Below are 18,039 nucleotides of genomic sequence, written 5' to 3'. Positions count from 1 at the left end.
CCTCCAAAGAAATCCCAGGGTTGATCTCCTTCAGAATGGACTGGTTGGATCTCCTTGCAGTCCAAGGGACTCTCAAGAGTCTTCTCCAACACCACATTTCAAAAGCATCAATTCTTCGGTGCTCAGCTTTCTTCACAGTCCAACTCTCACATCCATACATGACCACAGGAAAAACCATAGCCTTGACTAGACGGACCTTGTTGGCAAAGTAATGTCTCTGCTTTTCAATATGCACTTGAACCATAGCAGTTAACAAATACTCCAAACATCACAAAATTCAGGAAAATAATAGTTTTCTTCACAAATATCCTAGAAATTTAGTACTTTCCAGCTTTTTGGCTGCTCTTTGCTTCTTCATGTGATGAAGATTCTACATGTTCTCTACAGAGAAAGCAGGAAGATCATTCTGTCTTTCCAATGTCCTTCTCTTCTCCACTGCTCACGTACTTTGGGACCCAGGCATGGGACGCATCCCTTCATGACACACCTCATCGAGTCTCCAGTCGATCCATAACTGTCTAGATGAGCCTTACCTCTCCTCCTAAGAGCTGGTTCCCACTCAGTGAAGCCACTCTACTGCCACCAGGTGGTGCTGAAGGAAAATGCAGCATTTATTGCAGGCAGCAAGCAAGGAGTCCCAACAGTTAGACACTAAGGCACAGAAACTCCCAGGGGCTTTCAGAGAAAGGTTTTTAATCACAGGGTGAGGGAGAAGGTTGCAGGGTCTGTGATCCGCTCATGCATATCTTCTGATTGGTGTGTGGTGAGGAATCAGGAATCAGTATCATCAAGCTTCCAGGTTCTATGTCCTTGTGGGCAGCACACAGTTAGCTTCTTCTACTTGGTGGGGTTTTCTATTTCTGCAAAACAGCACAAAGGATTTAGCTCAAAATATTATCGACAGCTCTTGAGAAGGAAGTAAATGTCCTTGGTTATGTTGAATGGTTATCACTTTGTCTTGCTTGACTGTTTTCCTTTGTTTCTGCATTTTCTCACTTCTCTAATTAAAGTTTTTCCTTGGAATTTGGGGACGGCCTGGAAAGTTAAAGGATTATTACAAACATGGAGGGTAGGGCTGTCCCAGGAAGCCCCCATACGATCCTGCTTGGTTACAAATGTCACAGGGACTAAGCCAAAAGTCATGACCTCTGGATACCACATCAAGGGTCAACAAAGCTGTGGGTTCTATAAATTGGTAGCTGAGAGTGATGCTAATGCCTTAAATTCTTATTGAACCAAGAAATCTTGGTTAGGCTGAGAGTTTGCTCAAAAGTGGGGAATAGTTAAAGAGAAAACCACAGGCATCACTTTTGAGAATCCCTAACTTGGGTATAACACGAGACCTAACTGTAGCTTCCACCTTCTCCGGGATAGTTGTCTTGATTAGAAAGTTTGGAATTTTCTAGTCAGCACCTGGGAGGCAATGAATCTCCTGGGCCCTCTCCATCCCAGGGAGGAAGAAGCAATCTGCCTGACCTCTTTTCCTAAACAGTGGTGAAATATATATCAGGTGAAATTGACCATATTAAGTATACCAAAAGTTCAGTGGTGTTTAATTCACTCTCATAATTGTCCAGCCATCACCACCACCCAACTCCAGAACTTTTTCACTTTGTAAAACTGCTCCTGACCTTTTTAGGTGTTGTAGATTCAAGGGATCAGATCTGACAGACAAAGTGCCTGAAGAACTATGGATGGAGGTTCGTGAGATTGTACAGGAGGCGGGGACCAAGACCATCCCCAAGAAAAAGCCATGAAAAAGGCAACATGGTTGTCTGAGGAGGCCTTACAAATAGCTGTGAAAAGAAGTGAAACGAAACGCAAAGGAGAAAAGGAAAGTATACCCATTTGAACTCGGTGATCAGTGCAAAGAAATAGAGGAAAACAACAGAATGGGAAAGACTTGAGATCTCTTCAAGAAAATTAGAGATACCAAGGGAACATTTCATGAAAGGGAGGGAAGTCGCTCAGTTGTGTCCGACTCTTTGTAACCCCATTGGCTGTAGCCTACCAGGCTCCTCTGTCCATGGAATTTTCCAGGCAAGAGTACTGGAGTGGGCTGCCATTTCCTTCTCCAGGGTATCTTCCTGACCCAGGGATTGAACCTGGGTTCCCTACATTGCAGGCAGACGCTTAACCATCTGAGCCCCCAGGGAAGCTCCTGCAAAGATGGGCACAAGAAAAGACAGAAATGGTATGGACCTAGCAGAAGCAGAGCATACTAAGAAGAGGTTGGCGAGAATACACAGAGGAACTAGATGCTTGACTGAAACAGAGACCCAGGAGCAGGTTTTGCAGAGAAGAGGGGTGGGGAGTAGACACAGCAGCAGCAGACTGAGCTGGAGTCATGAGGGTCCCTGCCATGTGCAGGAGACAGGGAACCCACGAACATAGAGTCAGCAGCCCAAGGAAATAGAGTCTGCCACCGTCTCCATTGCTTCCCACCTATTCGCCATAAAGTGATGGGACCAGGTGCCATGAACTTTGTGTTTTGAATGTTGAGTTGTTTTTTTTTTCTTGAAATATACATATTTTATTTTTTTAAATTTTTTTAATTTTTACTTTATTTTACTTTACAATACTGTATTGGTTTTGCCATACATTGACATGAATCCGCCAGGGGTGTACATGAGTTTTAAGCCAGCTTTTTCACTCTCCTCTTTCACTCTCATCAAGAGGCTCTTTAGTTTCTCTTCACTTTCTGCCATTAGACTGGTATCATCGTGTTCTAAGGTTATTGATATTTTTCCCAGCAATCTTGATTTCAGCTTGTGCTTCATCCAGCCCTGAATTTCTCATAATGTACTTTGCATAGAAATTAAATAAGCAGGGTGGCAATATACAGCCTTGTCTTACTCCTTTCCCAATTCTAGTGCTTTTGAACTGTGGTGTGGGAGAAGACTCTTGAGAGTCCCTTGGACAGCAAAGAGGTTAAACCAGTCAATCCTAAATGAAATCAATCCTGAATATTCACGGAAGGACTGATGCTGAAGCTGAAGCTCTAATACTTTGGCCACCTGATGTGAAAAGCTGACTCATTAGAAAAGACCCTGATGCTGGGAAAGATGGAAGGCAGGAGAAGGGGATGACAGAGGACAAGATTGTTGGATGGCATCACCGATTCAATGGACATGAGTTTGAGTCAGCTCCGAGAGATGGTGAAGGACAGGGAAGTCTGGTGTTTTGTAGTCCATGGGGTCGAAAAGATTGGACATGACTGAGTGACTGAATCACAGCAACAGCAATGTACAGCCTTGTCTTACTCCTTTTCCAGTTTTAGCCCGTCAGTTGTTTCATGTCCACTTCTAACTGCTGCTTCTTGACTCTCATACAGGTTTCTCAGGAGACAGGTAAGGTGGGCTGGTACTCCCATCTCTTTAAGAATTTTCACTTTGTGGTGATCCACGTAGCTAAAGGTCATAGCAAGGTTGGTGAAGCAGAAGATATTTTTCTGGAATTTCTTCACTTTGTCCATGATCAACAACTGTTGGAAATTTGATCTCTGGTTCCTCTGCATTTTCTGAAGCTGATTGTACATCTGGAAGTTGTCAGTTCACACACTACTGAAGCCTAGCTTGAAGGATTTTGCTCATAACCTTGCTAGCATGTGAAATGAGCACAACTGAGTGACAGTGAATCCAATCCAAAAAGAAGAGCCCACAGCCCTCTGCCCACATTTGTCAGTTTTTGGTTTTTGAGAGTGCGAGGGGGTTGACCTAGTCAATAAAGCAGAAATAGATGTTTTTCTGGAACTCTCTTGCTTTTTCCATGATCCAGTGGATGTTGGCAATTTGATCTCTGGTTCCTCTGCCTTTTCTAAAACCAGCTTGAACATCAGGGAGTTCACGGTTCATGTATTGCTGAAACCTGGCTTGGAGAATTTTGAGCATTACTTTACTAGCGTGTGAGATGAGTGCAATTGTGCGGTAGTTTGAGCATTCTTCGGCATTGCCTTTCTTTGGAATTGGAATGAAAACTGCCCTTTTCCAGTCCTGTGGCCACTGCTGAGTTTTCCAAATTTGCTGGCATATTGAGTGCAGCACTTTCACACCATCATCTTTCAGGATTTGAAATAGCTCAACTGGAATTCTATCCCCTCCACTAGCTTTGTTTGTAGTGATGCTTTCTAAGGCCCACTTGACTTCACATTCCAAGATGTCTGGTTCTAGATTAGTGATCACATCATCATGATTATCTGGGTCGTGAAGATCTTTTTTTTTTTTTTTTTGTACAGTTCTTCTGTGTATTCTTGCCACCTCTTAAACTAACTATAATCCAGTTGCAATAATCAAGCAACCAAAGGAGCCACACTGATATTATGAGCTCTCTGCAGTTTCATTGTACCAGCTATTCACACTTAATGCACAGCTTACCCTTTGAGACAAGCATATGTATTAGTGGCAGGATCACTCAGGTAGAGAGAATAAAACAAATCTATCCTTAACTATCTAGATTAGATTAGCTGCCACTTACTAATAACTCATCCATGTGCAATAAAGCCAACCTACTGACTGCAGTGGGCAGGGAAGGAAAGTACAGGGTTTGCTGCCGGCAGCAAGCAAGGAATCCAGGCAGCTAGTGCTGAAAAAAACCCAAACTCCCTGATGGCTTTCAGGAAAAGGTTGTTAAAGACAGTGAAGAAGAGGGTTGCAGTGTGTGGAATCAGCTCATGGATGTCTTCTGATTGGTTGGGGGTGAGGTAATCGGGAGTCAACATCATCAAGGTTCCAGGTTCTATGTCCTTGTGAGGAGCATACAGTTAACTCCTTCCACCTGGAGGGGGTTTCTGTACCTGCAAAGAGCACAAAGAATTTGGCTCAGAATATTTTCTATAGTCCTTGAGGAAGAACCAGAGGTCCTTGAGTATTGAGTGGATAAACCAGTATTATGTTGTGTTCCTTGACTGTTTTCCTTTTGTTTCTGCATTTTCTCACTTTGCTGATTAAATTTTTTCCTTGGAACTGGGGAAAGCCTAGGAGGCTAAAGGTTTATTACAAACATGGGGTGTAAGGATGTCTTAGGAAGCCCCCAAGGGTCCTGCTCAGTTACAAACACCACAGGGATTAAGGTAAAAAGTCATGACCTCTGGATACCACACATAGTGTCCACAAAGCTACAGTGACTATAGATTGGTAGCTGACAGTGATGATAAGACCTCAAAATTCTTTTTTTTATTAATGTATTTATTTTAATTGGAGGCTAATTACTTTACCATATTGTAGTGGTTTTTGCCATACATTGACATAAATCAGCCATGTTCCCCATGTGTTCCCCATCCTTAAAACCCCCACCCAGTTCCCTCCCCATCCCATCCCTCAGGGTCATCCCAGTACACTGGCCCTGAGTGCCCTGTCTCATGCATTGAACCTGGACTAGTGATCTAATTCACATATGGTAATATACATGTTTCAATGCTATTCTCTCAAATCATCCCACCCTCGCCTTCTCAAGCAGTCCAAAACTCTGTTCTTTACATCTGTGTCTCTTTTGCTGTCTTGCATATAGGGTCATCGTTCAGTTCAGTTCAGTCGCTCATTCGTGTCCAACTCTTTGCGACCCCATGAATTGCAGCACACCAGGCCTCCCTGTCTATCACCAACTCCCGGAGTTCACTCAGACTCACGTCCATCGAGTTAGTGATGTCATCCAGCCATCTCATCCTCTGTCGTCCCTTTCTCCTCCTGCCCCCAATCCCTCCCAGCATCAGAGTCTTTTCCAATGAGTCATCTCTTCACATGAGGTGGCCAAAATACTGGAGTTTCAGCTTCAGCATCATTCCTTCCAAAGTAATCCCAGGGCTGATCTCCTTTAGAATGGACTGGTTGGATCTCCTTGCAGTCCAAGGGACTCTCAAGAGTCTTCTCCAACACCACAGTTCAAAAGCATCAATTCTTCAGTGCTCAGCCTTCTTCACAGTCCAACTCTCACATCCATACATGTCTACTGGAAAAAACATAGCCTTGACTAGACGGACCTTAGTCAGCAAAGTAATGTCTCTGCTTTTGAATATGCTATCTAGGTTGCTCATAACTTTCCTTCCAAGGAGTAAGCGTCTTTTAATTTCATGGCTGCAATCACCATCTGCAGTGATTTTGGAGCCCCAAAAAATAAAGTCTGACACTGTCTCCACTGTTTCCCCATCTATTTCCCATGCAGTGATGGGACCGGATGCCATGATCTCCATTTTCTGAATGTTGAGCTTTAAGCCAACTTTTTCACTCTCCTCTTTTACTTTCAGTAAGCACAGGTGGCGGTGGCGGCCGACACACTAAGGGTGGCTGAGAGCTACCCCACTTCCGAGGTCAGGGGCAGCGGCCTAGAGTGCCAGGCTGCGACAGCACAGGAATGGCTGAGAGGAGCTACCCCGCATCCGAGGCCAGGGGCTGGGGCCGGGAGAAGCAACTCCACGGCTAAGGAGTGGTGGCTGTGCGGGCGCAGGAGGGCCTAAAGAAGCCATCCCACGTTGAAGGTCAGGAAGGGTGGCATGAGGAGATACCCCTCATCCAAGGTAAGGAGCAGCAGCTGTGCTTTGCTGGAGCAGCCATGAAGAGATACCCCACGCCCAAGGTAAGAGAAACCCAAGTAAGATGGTAGGTGTTGCAAGAGGGCATCAGAGGGCAGACACACTGAAACCATACTCACAGAAAACTAGGCAATCTAATCACACTAGGACCACAGCCTTGTCTAATTCAGTGAAACTAAGCCATGCCCACGGGGCAACCCAAGACGGGCGGGTCATGGTGGAGAGGTCTGACAGAATGTGGTCCACTGGAGAAGGGAATGGTAAACCACTTCAGTATTCTTGCCTTGAGAACCCCATGAACAGTATGAAAAGGCAAAATGATAGGATACTGAAAGAGGAACTCCCCAGGTCAGTAGGTGCCCAATATGCTACTGCAGATCAGTGGAGAAATAACTCCAGAAAGAATGAAGGGATGGAACCAAAGCAAAAACAATACCCAGTTGTGGATGTGACTGGTGATAGAAGCAAGGTCCGGTGCTGTAAAGAGCAATATTGCATAGCAACCTGGAATGTCAGGTTCATGAATCAAGGCAAATTGGAAGTGGTCAAACAGGAGATGGCAAGAGTGAACGTCGACATCCTAGGAATCAGTTCAGTTCAGTCGCTCAGTCGTGTCCAACTCTTTGCGACCCCATGAATCACAGCACACCAGGCCTCCCTGGCCATCACCAACTCCCGGAGTTCACTCAGACTCACATTCATCGAGTAAGTGATGCCATTCAGCCATCTCATCCCTGGTCGTCCCCTTCTCCTCCTGCCCTCAATCCCTCCCAGCATCAAAGTATTTTCCAATGAGTCAACTCTTCACATGAGGTGGCCAAAGTACTGGAGTTTCAGCTTTAGTGTCATTCCTTTCAAAGAAATCCCAGGGCTGATCTCCTTCAGAATGGACTGATTGGATCTCCTTGCAGTCCACGGGACCTTCAAGAGTCTTCTCCAACACCACAGCTCAAAAGCATCAATTCTTCGGCCCTCAGCCTTCTTCACAGTCCAACTCTCACATCCATACATGACCACAGAAAAAACCATAGCCTTGACTAGATGGACCTTAGTCGGCAAAGTAATGTCTCTGCTTTTGAATATACTGTCTAGGTTGGTCATAACTTTTCTCCCAAGCAGTAAGTGTCTCTTAATTTCATGGCTGCAGTCACCATCTGCAGTGAGTTTGGAGCCCCCAAAATAAAGTCTGACACTGTTTCCACTGTTTCCCCATCTATTTCCCATGAAGTGATGGGACCAGATGCCATGATCTTCGTTTTCTGAATGTTGAGCTTTAAGCCAACGTTTTCACTCTCCTCTTTCACTTTCATCAAGAGGCTTTTTAGTTCCTCTTCACTTTCTGCCATAAGGGTGGTGTCATCTGCATATCTGAGGTTATTGATATTTCTCCTGGCAATCTTGATTCCAACTTGTGTTTCTTCCAACCCAGCATTTCTCATGATGTACTCTGCATAGAAGTTAAATAAGCAGGGTGACAATATACAGCCTTGATGTACTCCTTTCCTGTTTGGAACCAGTCTGTCGTTCCATGTCCAGTTCTAACTGTTGCTTCCTGACCTGCATACAGATTTCTCAAGAGGCAGGTTAGGTGGTCTGGTATTCCCATCTCTTTTAGAATTTTCCACAGGTTATTGTGATCCACACAGTCAAAGGCTTTGGCATAGTCAATAAAGCAGAAATAGATGTTTTTCTGGAACTCTCTTTCTTTTTCCATGATCCAGTGGATGTTGGCAATTTGATCTCTGGTTCCTCTGCCTTTTCTAAAACCAGCTTGAACATCAGGGAGTTCATGGTTCACGTATTGCTGAAGCCTGGCTTGGAGAATTTTGAGCATTACTTTACTAGCGTGTGAGATGAGTGCAATTGTGCGGTAGTTTGAGCATTCTTTGGCGTCGCCTTTCTTTGGGATTGGAATGAAAACTGACCTTTTCCAGTCCTGTGGCCACTGCTGAGTTTTCCAAATCTGCTGACATATTGAGTGCAGCACTTTCACAGCATCATCTTTCAGGATTTGAAACAGCTCAATTGGAATGCCATCACATCCACTAGCTTTGTTCATGGTGATGCTTTCTAAAGCCCACTTTACTTCACATTCCAAGACATCTGGCTCTAGATTAGTGATCACATCATCATGATTATCTGGGTCATGAAGATCTTTTTTGTACAGTTCTTCCGTGTATTCTTGCCACCACTTCTTAATATCTTCTGCTTCTGTTAGGTCCATACCATTTCTGTCCTTTATAGAGCCCATCTTTGCATGAAATTTCCCTTGGTATCTCTAATTTTCTTGAAGAGATCTCTAGTCTTTCCCATTCTGTTGTTTTCCCTCTATTTCTTTGCATTGATCACTGAAGAAGACTTTCTTATCTCTTATTGCTATTCTTTGGAACTCTGCATTCAGATGCTTACATCTTTCTTTTTCTCCTTTGCTTTTCGCCTCTCTTCTTTTCACAGCTATTTGTAAGGCCTCTCCAGACAACCATTTTGCTTATTTGCATTTTATCCCCCCTTGGGGATGGTCTTGATCCCCGTCTCCTGTACAATGTCACGAACCTCATTCCATCAGGCACTCTATTTATCAGATCTAGGCCCTTAAATCTATTTCTCACTTCCACTGTATAATCATAAGGGATTTGATTTAGGTCAGTGAACTAAAATGGACTGGAATGTGTGAATTTAACTCAGATGACCATTATATCTACTACTGCGGGCAGGAATCTCTCAGAAGAAATGGAGTAGCCATCATGGTCAACAAAACAGTCTGAAATGCAGTACTTGGATGCAATCTCAAAAAGGACAGGGTCATTGCTACCATCTTTCTAAATTCCATCATAATACAGTGTATTGGTATTTTTCTTTCTGACTTCCTTCGCTCTGTAGGATAGGCTCCAGTTTCATCCACCTCATTAGAACTGATATAAATGCATTTTTTATTAGCTGTGTAATATTCCATTGTGTATATGTACCACAGCTTTCCTATCTATTCTTCTGCCGATGGACATCTCGGTTGCTTCCATGTCAGAGCTATTGTAAACAGTGCTGTGATGAACTTTGGGGTACACGTGTCTCTTTCAGTTCTGAAGACCTCAAATTCTGATTGATCTCTTGGTAGGTTGAAAGTTTGCTCAATAAGCAGGGAACAGTTAAAGAGAAAACCACAGGCTCAAAATGGCATCACTCTCGCTGAAGCCCATGATACCAAACCGAGGTGTGACACCTGACCTGGCTGGTAGCTTCCGCCTTCCCCGGGAATGAAGACTTAGTCAGCCAGTCTGGGAATTTCTGGTGAGCACCCTGGAGGCAATCTGTCTCCTAGGGCCTTTCCATCCTCAGGAGGAAGAAGCAATCTGCCTCATCTCTTTCCCTAAACAGTGCTGAAATGCATATCACTGAAAACTGACCATACTGAGAGTAAATACATTTCAAGTGTGTTAAATTCACCCCCATCACCACTGTCCAGCTCCAGAAAAGTTTCATCTTGCAAAATTACAACTGACCTTTTCGATGTTGGTGAAACATTCAAAGACTGTAAAACGCAGAGATGACCAAATAGACCCGAGTGTCCCCAGCAGGCTACTTCGTGCTCTTTGACCTGTGTCGCTTCACTGAACTCACACAGCGAGCTGTGGGGCTGCAGGCTGCTCATTCCACAGGGGAGAAAACCGAGGCTTCGAAAGGTGCAATCACGTGTCTAAAACCCTCAGCCGATGAGAATGGCAGAGCTGGGGATCTGAGCAGGATTCAGTTTGATTCCCAAGCCCGGGTTCTTCTAAGTACCCCATGGCCTCCTAAGCAGGGTGGGGACAGAGAGTGACAGAGACAGGTGACCTACTAGTCCAGCAGACTGAGCAGATATCCCAGAGAGACACGGGACATAAGAAGGACAGGACAAGCGAGCCAGAGGTGTCCCCAGAGCCGCTGGGTAGAAGACAGGCTGGCGACTTCGGGTCCATGCAGCAGGGCCCAGACACAGAGGACAGGGCCCCACACCCAGCCCTGGGCAGGGGACAGCCTGACCTGGAAGCTGATGGAGGACAGCCGCACAGATTCCATGACTCAGATGGTGGTGACTTGACCAAAGGGCATGCAGCGTTCATAGTGCGTGAAGCTCTTCCCAGTGACCGTCACTTGCTGCGATGAGAGCACACGCCAGTGGTGGTCCCTGGCCAGGTGGGAGCACACTCGAGCCTCTCGGACCCCTGCCTCTAGAAGTTTTGACCTGTGTCTATAGTTTTCACATCAGTCCTCTGTAGGTCTGGGCATCCGTCTTGAGATCTGTATCAGTTACAAGAACATGCCTTGGACCTGATAATGCATCCAAACACAACCTGGACGTTTATGTCAGGTAGCAGGATGAGGGGGTGGAGACATCCACCTTCACACAGAGAAGCAGGGACACGGATGGACTCATTCCCCCTCCCATCTCTCCAAGCCCAGAGATACTGCCCTACTTCCAAAAGCAATGTGCAATGCCCTGCAAAACAAAGCCATTAATAACATCTGGATAAAGGCAGCAACAATGTAACAGAAACTCAGATGTTCCCAGGGACCTAGAGCAGAAGAGCCACAACAGAAGATTGGGATTAATTTGGATGTAAAGACACAGGAGGCCAAAAAGCACCATGGTGACTTATCTAGTGCTTCTTTCCAGAGCAAAAGAAGCAAGAGGTGCACCTGGAGTTGTAGCTGAAGGTGTGGAAGCAGACTGCAGCCTTAGCCTTCCAAGGAAATGGTCCTCTTCTCTGTGCAAAGGTGTTGCTCATGTGACTGTTTAAAGACTGTCCACACCACCCGATGTGGCTGTGGGACAAGCAGTTGAAGGGAAGAGAGGAGAGTTCCTGCTCACCTTGAACTCTGAGCTCTGTACCTAGAAGCAAAACTCAAACTGATTCCCCTTCTGGGAGGGCGTCTGCATCTTCCCCTCCTCGGGCTCCAGCTTCTTTTCTGCTTCTTGTTGCAGACCACATACCCACTGTTTTCAAACCGAGGGTTGAAGGGGAAGGCAATGTCATTGTCATTGCACTTGGTCTGAAAGTTCCCAGCAAATGTTTGTGGAGGGAAGTCAGACAGGGCTCAGTGTCCTGGGTTACTGCCAAGGGAGGGATCAGGAGGCGCTCGCACTTTGACTGACACCCATCTGGGAACATGCATACAACCTGTGTGGCTGGTTGGTACCCGTCTCTAGTCTGTTGCCACCACTTTTGTTCATCTAATTTGACTTACTGTGTTTTTGTGCAATTACCACATTTTGCCCTTAAAGTATCACTTTCTAAAAATAAGGAGAAAATGGGTAAAGATTTGTGTCCAAGATGGAAGCGGAGAAATGTGCCTAGAAGTGAGAGGCTTTGGGGTCAAGTGGCGGCTCCTTAGAGGCCGGCCTGTGTCTGCTCAGTTGGGAAAGGGGACAGCTGGAGAGGACAGGTGACACTGAGGGCACAGGAACAGATTTGGTGTCCAAAAGGGAGACAGAATAAACAGCAGCTCTCCAAGGACAGGGACCTCAGTGTGCGTGTCTTTCCCTCAGTGGAGGCTGGTGTGTGTCTAGGAAGCCCTCTTCTCCTATGCCCAGGAAGCCCTCAGTCAGCCCACGTGCCCAGCCTTGGGATGCCGAGGCAGGGAGAGGCTCCTACTGAAGCGTCGGGCCCAGCACACGGTGAGCACAGAAGCCGCTTGCACTGGGGCCGTCCCCTCTTTGCGTGTCTCCTCCCGCAGGGCTCTCTCTGTGGGCACCTCCTTTCTCCAGGTTCGGGGAATCAAGGCACCTCCCTGTGGGCCAGACACCATTCAAGCTCTCTCAATCTTCCTTCAAGCTCGCTTAGTCTTTCCCCCAGATCTGGGCAGGGACTCCAGGATTAACCCCATTATATAGATGCAGAAACTGAGGCCCAGAGAGGGAAAGTAACTTGCTTGAGGTCATCCAACTAGTAAATGGTTCAGCACAGAGAGGCCATCTTTAGAGTATGTCCCTTGCTGCCATGCTGGCTTGTTACCCACCCCAGAATCCCTGCTCCCTTCATGCAAAACAACCATCATTTTCCCAGTTCTTACTTAGAACAGTGGAGGCACCCACAGTGAGCTCAGTAAATGTTTGTCCAATGCAGGAATCGTGGGGATGCTCACCCGCTGCCGTCCTAAGCAGCACCCAGGAGATGGTCATGGAGAAGTTGTGTCTGCCCTTCAGTCTTCTTTTCAGGTTGCTGCTCCCCTCCTCTCTCACCGCAGGAGTTGTTTCCTTAGAACCCCAGAGCTGCTTCCTGTCCACCGGGACGCACCCCACCCCCAGCCCAGGAACTCCCTCGTGTCTGTAAGGAGACTGTGTGTCCACGAGCGCCATCTCTCCACCGCCTCTGTGGGCACTGTCACTTTACACACTGGCCAGGAAGACCACTGCGCCCGGAGAACTTAAAAATGTATAGAAACCAAAGCAACTGGACTGTTACTCAGTGGGGGAAGATCCAGGAGATGCTGTAGGTTTAGAAACAGGGAGAAAGGTAGGGAGGGGAGGAGAGGGTGGAAGTGGGTGCTCCTCACCCAGGGCCCTTTCCCCTCTGCTGGCCTCCTGTGATCTGCACTGAGATCCAATAGTGCATAGAGGTTCATGTCGGCTCAGAGATCCTGACCACACTCATACTGCAGGGAGCTTCTAGACGTCACTGTTCCTGAGAACGTGGCTGTCTCTTGAGGGTCCAGAGAGAAACAGAGCTGCTTGGTGGGGCCCGGGCAGCTGGGTGCTACTGGTGCATGGGGTAGGAGGTTGTGCTGGGAAGGCCTGGTTATACCCATTTTCCAGATAGGGAAACTGAGGCTCAGAGTGTTTAAAGGTCATTCCAAAAGTTATACAGTTCATTAGTGATAGCCTGAGCCATATGAGCCTTCTTGGGGCCTCAAAAAGGGATATATTCCCTCTAAAATTCTATTTCTCACATAAAAACCTAGTAATGGAGGGATTTCCCTGGTGGTTTAGTGGTGATGACTCTGTGTTTCCACTGCAGGGGGGATGGGTTCAATACTTGGTCAGGGAACTAAGAACAGGCATACAGCATGGTGCAGTCAGAAAAGAGAGAGAGAGAGAAAAGAAAAACAAATCAATATATGATCAGATGGAAAGAAATGTTTTATAAATATGAATAGAAAACCTTATCATGAAGGTACCTTATCATTGTGTTTAATGATGCCCCAGGAGCTTCTGATCCCTGCTCTCTAAGAATTTCTCTCTCCCTTCTTTTCTCTTCTCTCCCTTCCTTCTGGGCTCTAGACTGGGAGCGGAGAAGATTTAGACATTCTAGAACTTTCTGAATGACATGGAGGTGGGTCACTGTGTGGAATAAATGTCTCATATTGGCTCCAGCACCTTGTTAAAGGAAATGATTGACTAAAACAGAGACTAGGATCAGCTGGGTAGCAAAGTGGGGTAGGGAGGAAACGCATAGCTTACCTGATGTCAAGCGGGACCCCGCTCTTTGTTCGAGAGGGGGCCCTGGGGTGCAGCCTGGACGAGCAGCTGAGGGTCCTACAGGCACCAAGTGGGGAGCAGGGGAGCAGGTGCCCCAGGGCCACACACGGGTCTGCACCTCTCTCCCTTCTGGCTCTTGCCTGGGTTCTCAGAATTTGCAAAGGCTGACTTCTCTGAGATGTTCTCATAGACGGAGCCCACTTGCCTCCTCCCTCCACCCTCCATCCCCACTAGATTCCTGAGTCAACTAGAATATGACTGGATTTAAGGGGCAGATGACATACCTGGAACAGAAAGGGGGAAAAGAGGGAGAGATTCTTTGCAATCCTCTTCAAAACCTGGGATACGGGAAATTTTTCCTCATTGACTGGAATAGGAAGCAACTGGAACTCATTCACCACAGGTTGGAGTCAAAATACAACAGCGTTGGAAACTTGGTGGATTATAATAAAGTTAACCCTCTACCTCTCCTATGTCCTGGCTCCTCTGCTCCTAGATATTCGCCAAAGAGAGATCAGAACAGATGTACATGTGCTTAACAGCTTCACTCGTCACAGCCCCTCACTGGAAACACCACTGTTTAATACAGGAGAAGGGGAACAGTGAATGCTCTTTCAAACCCTTGGGCTATAGCCCATCAAGCTCCTCTGCCTGTGGATTTATCCAGGCAAGAGTATTGGTATAGGTTGCCATTCTCTCCTCCAGGGGATCTTCCCAACCCCGAGATCCAACCCATGTCTCCTGGGTCTCCTGCATTGGCAGGCAGATGCTTTACTACTGAGCCACCTGGGAATCGCCTGCTATGGACTAGCCCTCAGCAAGAAAATGGGACTGAGGATAAAGGCAAGGTCTTCAGTGAACCTCACCGTTGAGCACAAGAGCCAGACACAAGTGAGCACACCCTGGGAGCATTTTGATCACAGAAAATCCAGAAACAGGTCAGAAAAGCAATGGCTTATGAGGGGCACCACATGGGAGGGACCTGAAGGAGTCATCTGGGTGCTGGGAATGTCCTGGAGCTTGACCTGGATGGTGGTCATACAGCTGTTTACAGCATAGAAACTCATCCAGCACAGACTAGGGTCTGTGTGTTTACATGGACCGCACCTCAATAAAGCACTGTTTAAAGAACACCACAGGCCAAGTGCAGTGGCACAGTGCGTGAGAATCCACCTCACCATGCAGAGAAGGTGGGTTTGATCCTTGGTCCTGGGAGACTCCACATGTGGTGCCACGATTACTGAGCCTAGGTTCTGGAGGCCACTTGCCGTAAATACTGAATCCCACACCCCTAAGCCAGGCTCAGCAATAAGAAACCATACGTGGCACTGAAGAAGCCCCCACTTGCTGAAACTAGAGAAAGCCAGTGCAAAGCAACAAAGAATAAGCACAGACAAAGGAAAATGAAATAAGTGAGTGAACTTTTAAAAATTTAGAAACTACCCCAAAACTCTCAGAGCCCAGGGAGAAACAGGGACAGCTCGAGGTCAAGCGGACATGCACTGTGACATCTCCAGGTGATTTGGAAGTGAGTCACAGTGAGACCAGCCCAAAAAGGAGAGCCCAGGGGCCTCTGCTCCAGCTCTGTAGGGAAGGCCTACTGAAAACCCAAAGGCCAGTGGGTTTTTGGATGAATAAAGGCCGTAAGGAGGTGTCTCTAAGACCCAGTGGCTGGCACAGCTGACCTCCGCAACCTGGCGTCACCGTGTGTGCAGTCACTGCGACCCTTGCCCAGGACCTGGCTTGAGGTGAGAGGCAGCCCTCAAGCTCCGTTATTTAAAGCCCAGACACTTGTCTGAGATTCTCTGTTCTCTGCACTGTAGACCATGGGATCTGTTTTGAATGTGTCGGCCACCTCACCCTCTCAAAAGCCAGAACCTGACAAGTGTGGATGAGGACAAGGAGAAAGGAGGCCTTTTGTGCTGTTGGTGGGATGCTACACGGTGAGGCTGTGATGGGAAACACAGTGTACGTGCTTGACCCTAAGAGGCTGGCATTAAGCTCCTGATTGCTAAAGTGTCCATTTCGAAGACACTCATCTTTTGTAAACATGGTGCCGGGCTGTGTGACAGCTTCTAGATAAGCCACCACACTTGCCCCATCCATCAAGTTCTCCTTTCTAGGAAACCCTGGGCAACCTAGAAAACTGTTTGAGTGACCCCACATGTTGCTTCCTGCCCCCTGGTTCCTGCGTAACCACCCTACATTTGGATCCCAATAAAAGCGGAACCCCAACCTGTGCTCTCACCCCCTCCTTCCCACTGGCCACTGTGCTATGTGGCCCTTAGGGCTTGAGAGAAATAATCCTCATTTTTTTCAAAGCTACCCAATGGTTGTTGCTGAGCTGTGTCTTGAAGTCGTGATAAGGACCACAGGGGCCCATCTGGCCACAGTACTACCTCCAGCTGCCCTAATGTCTTTGGGGCTCCCATGAGTAGTAAAGACCCATGTGGGTGCCACCGGCATCCTGAACAGAGAGCATCACTATGCATAGTCTGAGACCGACCCTACAAAACAGTATGGATGTTCCTTTAACAACTAAACACAGAGTTACCATCTGGTCCAGCAATTCCACGTCTGGGTCAGATGGGAAAGAATCTGCCTGCAATGCAGGACACCTGGGTTTGATCCCAGGGTCAGGAAGATCCCCCGGAGAAGATCATGGCAACCCACTCCAGTACTCTTGCCAGGAGAATCCCATGGACAGAAGAGCCTGGCAGGCAACAGGCCACAGGGTCGCAAAAAGTCAGACACAACCAAAGCAACTTACCACTGCCAGCGATTCCATGTCTGGCTATATAGCCTAAAGAACTGAAAGCAGAGGCTTGAAGAGAGATGTGTACACCCATGTACCTGGTATTATTTACAACAGCCAAGAGATAGAAGCAACACTGGTGTCTATGGATGGATGGCTAGATAAACAAAATGAGGTCTATACATACAATGCAATATGGTTTAGCCCTAAAAAGGAAGTGAATTGTGCCACAAGTTACAACATGAATGTTGGGGAATGAAGAAGTTTTCCTCTACCCTTCTAGGTTCTTCTGGCGGGTCTAAGATCAGATTGACACGAGACACAATAAAAGGAAAACAATCTAACAAAGGTATAGTAACACTTGCACACATAGGAGAGACCCAGGGGAACTACCCACGAAAATGGTCAAAACCATCACTTTAAATACCACCTCTAGCTAAAGTCACAAGAGGACGTTGAGGGCAATGGTTTGGGACTTCAAAGATGACGAAGGCTACTCACAGAAAAGTCAGTGTTTGGTATGTCGTGTTTGCTGGGTGCAGAGTGGACTCTGATCTCCACACCTCAGTGTGCTCTTTTGTAAATATCACTGCTCGCGGCTCTATTGCTACAACAGGTCCTTTGTCTGCACTCTTTGCTGCAGTTGTTCAGTTCCGTCGCTCAGTCATGTCCGACTCTTTGTGACCCCGTGTTGAGGAGGAGGTAAAGGAAAAATTTTGTGTCTTCAGTTTCTAGAGAAGAATCAGCCTAAATGAATACTCAGGCCAAAGTGACACATTTAGGGGCGGCAACCTTGGCTCCCCTGCACTCTCTAATTTTCGGTCTTTCCACATCTGTGAGATGGAGCTAATCAAGGGCCTCCTTTGATATGACTGTCGTGAACACTGGGTGAGCTGAGGCTTGGAGGGCACTTAGTCTGACTACAACTCACCAAACTCACTCCCAGTTATCTTCTACCTTCTGATTTGGAATCACTAAGAGCAAAAACTTCCCTTTAATCTCCTTGAGAGGGACGGTACCAGATCATCCCAACTGCATGGATGACAGTCAAGCTCTTGAATCCTGGATATATGTCTCAGGACTGAAGAAGACCCCGCATGGCACCTGGTCCTGTCCAAGTGATGGAGACCAGAATCAAAGTTAGGATGAAGCGCAGTAGATGACGTTCAGGTTGGCTGCCTGGGCTCGAGAGAACGGATCAAGTCTTCACACTTTAACTAAACATGACACCCTTTCTCCTTCTTTTCCTTTCTTTTTCTCTGCCACTGACTAGGAAAGATAAAGCCCCACTCTGTAACCCCCCATACA

At 46.9% G+C, this 18,039-nt stretch overlaps 1 long non-coding RNA gene across 1 annotated transcript; it reads right to left on the bottom strand.

Annotated features, from left to right (window-relative positions):
* Positions 1 to 676: 676 nt before the first annotated feature.
* Positions 677 to 11,475, bottom strand: LOC138414642 (uncharacterized). Its single transcript, XR_011246937.1, has 2 exons — positions 11,370 to 11,475; positions 677 to 860 (listed from the first exon to the last, which is right to left on the bottom strand). It is a non-coding gene; the product is annotated as an uncharacterized lncRNA (long non-coding RNA).
* Between the last annotated feature and the right edge of the window lie 6,564 nt (positions 11,476 to 18,039).

The sequence above is a fragment of the Ovis canadensis genome, chromosome 11, assembly GCF_042477335.2.
Source record: "Ovis canadensis isolate MfBH-ARS-UI-01 breed Bighorn chromosome 11, ARS-UI_OviCan_v2, whole genome shotgun sequence".
Classification (NCBI taxonomy): domain Eukaryota; kingdom Metazoa; phylum Chordata; class Mammalia; order Artiodactyla; family Bovidae; genus Ovis; species Ovis canadensis.
Note: the sequence above shows the minus strand (reverse complement) of the source record. Positions and strands in the feature narration are given on the sequence as shown.